The sequence below is a fragment of the Pteropus alecto genome, unplaced genomic scaffold (assembly GCF_000325575.1).
Source record: "Pteropus alecto unplaced genomic scaffold, ASM32557v1 scaffold171, whole genome shotgun sequence".
Taxonomy (NCBI): Eukaryota; Metazoa; Chordata; class Mammalia; order Chiroptera; family Pteropodidae; genus Pteropus; species Pteropus alecto.
Window position 1 is genome coordinate 6,311,785 of NW_006431925.1, and position 6,915 is coordinate 6,318,699.

At 36.4% G+C, this 6,915-nt stretch overlaps 1 pseudogene; it reads right to left on the bottom strand.

Moving 5' to 3' along the window:
• Window positions 1-2,579: 2,579 nt before the first annotated feature.
• Window positions 2,580-2,698, bottom strand: LOC112475573 (annotated as a pseudogene).
• Window positions 2,699-6,915: the final 4,217 nt, after the last annotated feature.

Here is a 6,915-nt window from a genome sequence, read left to right on the forward strand (position 1 = left end):
TAATATTTGTAATATGTCCTCAGCTTTATAGTTTCCATCTTTTTCTCTGAAAGCTATAGACTATGGCAGTAACACCAGAAGGACTGTCTTAAAATTGGGGGCTGACATCTTAGCTATACAATTGGCCCACACTGAATGGATTGGACATCGACACATTACATTTTAAGGTCTCAAGGAGATATTTTATGATCAGATTTAACAGACCACATACTCTTTCCTTTAGGGAGGCCATAAAACTCCCAGATTATGGGAGCAGATCTTGTGCTCAAGTATTCAATTCTCTTTTTTAAGCTTGATTTTTCTTTTATTAAGATGTGTCATTGGTACTTTGTTTAAATTCCCTCCTGTGGCCAAAGACCCCTTTCCTACAAATTTGTTTTTATAATTATGTGGTTTTTAAAGAATATAAACTTCCTATCTAGGAGAATATAATAAGGAACATTCTTTTGTTGCTGAAAAGATCCAGCTGATAAGGCCAAAATATTTGTGATACCTCAAAAATGATCATAAAGCCAACAGGAAGTTTCCACAGTGTAGAAAAGTACCTCTTCTAACTGATAATAAACTGAAAAGAGAATAGTGTGGTTCAGTCTTTTATTGACAAAAAAAGGGAAGAGGTTGGGGAGGTGGGAATCCCTTATACATATGGTATAAAAGTTTAGTCCAGGCGAAGAGTCAAATCCTGTTTTGTTTTGTTTTTCTTCTGCTTCAGATAAATTTTATCAGCTGAAAGACAAGTCATAAATAAAAGAGTGTTTGAGTTTTATTTTCCACTGGTAGCCACTTTAGGTTAGATGTTTTGTTCCACAAAGTAGGATTTCAAAATCCTTATTCTTCTGTGTGTACAATTGTCCCACCCAGCTAACTCTGTCAGTCCCTTTCGGTGGTTAGAAATCCTCAGTGCAAAATAGCCACCGTAAAGCTTTTTAAAACTTGCCTCTTTTCCATTTTATTTCTATTGACTATAATCTTAAAGATTCAGAATCAGTTACTTGCCTTCCACTGTTAATATTCACTAGAATTGGTCAAGTTTCTCACTTTACCTTAAATGGGGACATAACAGGAATCCAGTCTAGTTTTGTTTTCTCTTTTCTCCTCTCTTCAAAATCAGAGTCAATAGTCAGCAGTTTGCGCTAACATATATCTTGTTATTGTTTATACCAACTCACCCTTTCTGATGCTATTAGAACCACAGTGGAACTTAGACCCAGAAATTTGCTCATCTTAAAGCTCTAAAACAGCACCACTTTTATGACAACTGTAAAGCCTTGAGCTGTCACTTTACTCCTAAGACTGTTACTCTCCATGATTACTGGGATTTCTTTCTTGCTCATTCCCTCCTATGCTCATCCCCCATTTGACTGTTTAAAAAACATATTTGGAACAAATAAGGTAAAGGACTAACAATTAGCAATTCTTAGCTGAGCTATATAAAACTCTGCCTAGAAAGATCCTGTATTCTCTGTGCTGTATATACATATCCCTTCCTGAGAACTCATCCCATTATTCTGATGGGTTTTAAGGGAGCTCTGAGAACAAGAGAGCTAAAGGAGAGCATGGCTTTCTTCTTTGTGATGAGGAACTGACTGTGTCCCGCATGATCCTGCACAAGCTACATGGCAATTTGACCCAGCAGACCTAGGTTCAAGGTTGAACTCTACTGCTTCCAGGTCGTGAGGTTCAGGCATAATACTAGCTTCTTTGTCCTTCAGTTTCTTCACTGGAAACAATCACATCTGCCTCACAAAGCTGAAGATCAAATAAAATGATGTATGTAGAAGGGTATTATAAACTTGTATCACACTATAAATATTTGAACTTAAAAAGCTTGTTGATTAAAAGAAAGGGGAAAAAAAAGGTTTAGTTGTGCAAAAGAACTAGAATGCACCTGCTCCGGTATTTAAAAGTCACAGTTAAATGGTCCAGTGGTTTTTGAAATTAAGAATAGATACTTAAGATACTTAAGAGTGTAGCTCTGCAAAATTGAAACTTTTAAGAATATTTTTTAGTTTTAAAGGTGTTGTAGAATAAGAAGGTATTGTCATTTTACAAATGAAGACAATGATATAAAACATTATGTCACTTGCCCCAGGCCCCTTATTACTTGGAGTCAAAAGCTTTTCGATTTTGACAGCCTAGATATTTGTCTCACAACCTCCACAGAAAGAAGAGGATTTATGTGGGAAGTTCATCCTGGGGAAGGTGACATGTTCGTTAATGTATGCTCATTTTGCATTAACACTTTGCTTCATCCCAGAGCGGTATTAACTGTATCTTAAATTTTATTCTGTATTTCTCTATTAAAATAAATTCATTTTTTAAAATCTTGTAAAAATGCATTGAGAAGCAAGGTTAATAAGGAGAGAAAATAGGGGAAAGAAACTTCCTAATTGCCTGAGTCAGCCATACCTCTTCAGGTTGAGAGCTTCTTTTTCTATTTTCTTCTCTACACATATAAAACGTGCAAAATATAGATTTTTATTTTTTTTTTTAGACAAGGCAATCCTTGGTTGACCTCGCAGCTTGCAAGGACTTTGTCAATTTACAATCCTTTATTTTTAATTTAATTTTATTTTTTATGCTTACAGCACTTGGTCTTCCTAGGTGGTCTCCCATCCAAGTACTAACCAGGCCAGACCGTGCTTAGCTTCCGAGATCAGACAGGATCGGGCGTGTTCAGGGTGGCATGGCCATAGACAAAACATAAGTTTTTAAATGAGGTTTATATTAACGGTGTGGGATGGCGAAGGTGGTATTAAAACTGATCATTTCCATTGAGTCATTGAAGAATTGAGAATTAAAATCTATCTTGCCCACCCAAAAAAGATTTTTTAATAATAACTGTTTCTATTTAAAAATTCACTTGGAACAATGCTTTGGCTCATTTTTTGACAAGTGAGTTTGTGTATGAACAAAATAACAATGTGCAGGGTGAATGAGATGAAAAATCTACAGAGCGAATGTGTCTTGGAATTTCTAGTCGTTTTGGTCTAGGAACATTTTGAGGAAATTATTTAGCCTAACTTCAGTTTCTCAACCAATATGGCGAGTAATTGACCTTGGAAGAATAATCCAGAAGCTCTCAATTTATGAGTGGATTAATTCTAAGAGTTAATATATAAGTCAATTGTCTAAATTTGAAATTTACTTTTTCCCTGGCAGTATTTTTAGAGATGCGATTTGGTTCCCCAACTAGTCTGCACAAACTTCACCAATAGAGAATTGGAAACGTTAATGTTATTTGAGTAGCAACGAGCACTCTGACTTCTCACACATCTCTCTGCCCTGGTGGGCATTAGAGGGAACGGATTCAGAGGACAATAACTCCTTCAAAGAGCAGGTAGACAGATATTTCCAAGGTCCAGTGTTTTCTCTCTTATAGTTTGTTAAACAAATTATGTCTCTAAGTTACTCCCCACATGTGACTGGGAAACAAAGGGATGGTGCCCATAGGAACTACGGGTTTAGAGTTTGCTTCCTCTAATAACTTTTCCTGCATATATTTTGTTCTTTAGCCACACATTTATCACTTGGGGGCTTACTGTTGTGATGCCTTATCCCCATGCACCCAGGGCATGAGTATGCAAGTGAATATGTTAGAAGACTGATGTGTGCAAAGCTAGAGCTTTAGAGAGTCTGTCCCTTTTAAGCAACTGTTACTTTCAAAATGAAAGTAATGTCTTAGGACTTGAAAATGGTCATTAAAAAATCTGTAAGCCATATGACCTAAAAAGCATCAAATTTGAGTTGGGAGATAAACTTTTAATCTTTCATTTTGGATAGAAAAAGCATATCATTTAGTATCTTCCCTTCTTTGTGTTTAAAGAAGGGAAAACATATTCACAATTTAACATAGACGCTGTGAAGCTTTACTTTCACCAGATGGTTCCTAAAAAAGGACAAATTAAAATTTACTGGTCTCCAAATGGGTGTATAAAGTTAAACATTGGTTTCATGTAACCTTTTCGTAAAAAAAACTAAATCTTTAAGGATTAACTCAAATATCTGGGTGAAATAGAGCCTTACATTCAACCTCAATACCCTCACTTTCTCAAAGGCCATAGATATGATATAATAAACTAAAAAGGAAATTGATTCCGATAACAATAATAGAATAAGGGAATCTTATTATTAGATGATCACTCTATGCCAGATTTGGAATATATGCCATTATATCTATGTTATCTTCCCTCTTAGCCTGCCAGCATGTGCAAGCTGGGTTCTTCTCAGTCTCTGAGATGACTTCCCAGGGGGCGGGGGAGGTAGGGCACATGGCCACATATGAAGTCGTCTTATCCCAACATTCGGATCTTTGTGTTTCAGAGTATTAACCAGATTACAGGTCATAATCTGTAAAAGCTCCCCTGCTAGTGCCCTGCTTGACTTCTTTCCAGATGAAATCTCTTCAAACAAATCCTGGATCACAAAGATACTCTGTTTTGTGTCTGGAGCCAAAGAGAAAAAAATATGCATGTAGAAAGACAAGTATCCGCCAAGGGTAAAGAGCTAGATTGATGAGGTTCTGCGTTTATCACCTCTGGGAAAAAAAAAAATTGTTCCTGTAAAAGAAGCCAATTGCAACATTTAGGATGAAGTAATTCATCTAGTGATTCTTCTTCCATTTGAACTTTTCATTTCCTTGTGCTTTTTTATGGATGCTCAGTTTGAATGTGTCTAGATAAGGACATGACTTATTTATTGGCACTAAGAGCTTTTTATAAGTTTAATATAATTTATGGATTTTTAATAATCCCTCTAATTGTTTCTTTACATGAGTTACCACTTTTTTTAAAAGCCAAATTTCATTTTCTTTATGATAGCAAACGAGTGAAAGAGAAAATTAAGGTTTAAATAAAAAGTTATCTTACTTGGCAGGCCAAAGCCATCCATTGGCTCATAAAACACTCCTGATGGGGGCACCCTATTATTTTTAAGGGGTTCATGAAATGGACAGAATTCAATTGTTCTCTCAGCATGCAGACAGGATATTTATGGGAAAGCACTCTGGGAAAAAAAAAAAACCCTTCCATTCTCATTGGGAAGGTCTGGGATAAAGCTCTGGTAATCAGGATTGCTTGCTAAATGACCTCAATTTTTCAGTCACCATTTTCTCTCTTTTACAAAGCCTTCCTCCCACTCCCCTGCCCCCCGCCAGCCCCAAGAGGATAACTTTTTAACTCAACAGATAGATATTTACTAGTATCCTTTAGTTTTTCACTTATAAATGGTTTAGAATTTGTTTCTAGGGCAAATAACCTGGTGACATATTTATAATAATTTTAGGGAAACTAGCATACAATGAAAGGTCATCGCTCTCTAGACAAATATCCTCTAGACTTAGAGGTGTCCTCTTCCTTCCCAGTACCTCACTTAGCTGCACACCACAGATACCCACACCAGATGCCTCTCTGTGTATTCCTCTTATCTATTAAATCCCTTCCTGGTCCATACCTCCTATGCTGCTTTTTTTTTTCCTATCAGTGAGCTCATTCAAAAAGCCTCATTTCTCCCATCATCATCCTTAGGTAGAGCTTTGAGCCTCCTCTGTCTCTGATGATTTGTGGTACTGAAGCCAACTAGGAACATAAACATGGGCGGAAAGGAAGCTGTCACTGTAGCATAAGAGTTTCCCTCTCCTCCTCGTTAGACCTGCAAAGTCCTTCCTCAGCTGGGACCTGCCCCATTTCCAGGCTGTGGGTGGTTTCCCCAGACCTCAGCCCTAGAATTGTGCTTTGGGTCCTACTTCCCTTACTCTGTTAAAATCTGTTCTTATCTCATGTAAAGTTCACTTTTTAATAATAGTTTTATTGAGGTATCATTTGAGGTGTACAGCTTGATAAATATTGGTAATTATATACAGTCATGTAACTTCCACTACAAGCAGTATGTAGAACAATTCCATCGCTCTAACGTTATGTTGTGCTTCTTTGTAGCAGATGCCTTCTCATTCCCAGCCCTAGACAACCACTGATCTACATCCTCTCACTGAAGCTTTGTCTTCTCTAGAATTTCACATAGGAATCATACAGTTTAACCTTATAGTGATTGAATTATTTCACTTAGCCTAATGTTTTTAAGATTCATCAGTATAGTTAAGTGTTAAAACTTCTTTCCTTTTTTTTTTTTTTTTTGCTGAGTATTTACCACAGTATGTTTATCTATTGACCAACTGACAGATTCATATTGATTTTGCTCCATATCTTCCATCCCCTCTGATACTGATTTGGAAATAAATTCCTAGCTTCTGCTCCAAAAACAACTAATTAAACACATATGCACTTAAATGCAATAAAAAAGGTCCAAAGATACAGAGGGACCCACTGGGTCCTTACAAATAAAGAGTATTTCATTATGCCAACGCTCTCTGGGAAATGAGGAATTATTCACATATGGGAAATCAATGCCATAGTGGACAAGTATAAAGTTAATTCAACATCTAAAAGAACAAAGACACTGAATAGTCATGTGTCTCCGCTGTGGTCTGCCTTGATTCCTGCACCTCTTTAAGGTAAAGTTACTTAATTTTCCCCTCCTACCTTTCTGCAGTTATTTAAAAATGTAAGTCCCGTGACAGTTGCTTCGCATGTGCCCTAAGTAGTTTCTATCTTTATCAATACTGGCATTTTCAAATTTGATTTGTTATTTGCCATTTAAATAATCAATTATTTAAAAAGTATTGCTATTTGACTAAACTCAGTCAATTTGATAAAAAACTGATTGATCAGAGTTGATACAATCCAAAGTTATGACTTTAGTAATGTTTTTCAAAATTTAATGCGCATAAAATCACCAGGTAGCCTGACAAACATGAGGTTCCTAAGCCTCACCTTTATAGTTCTGATTAAGACTTTTGGGGTACAGTCTAAGAATCTGCATTTTGTAAACATTCCAGGCGATTCTAAAGCAAGTGGTATG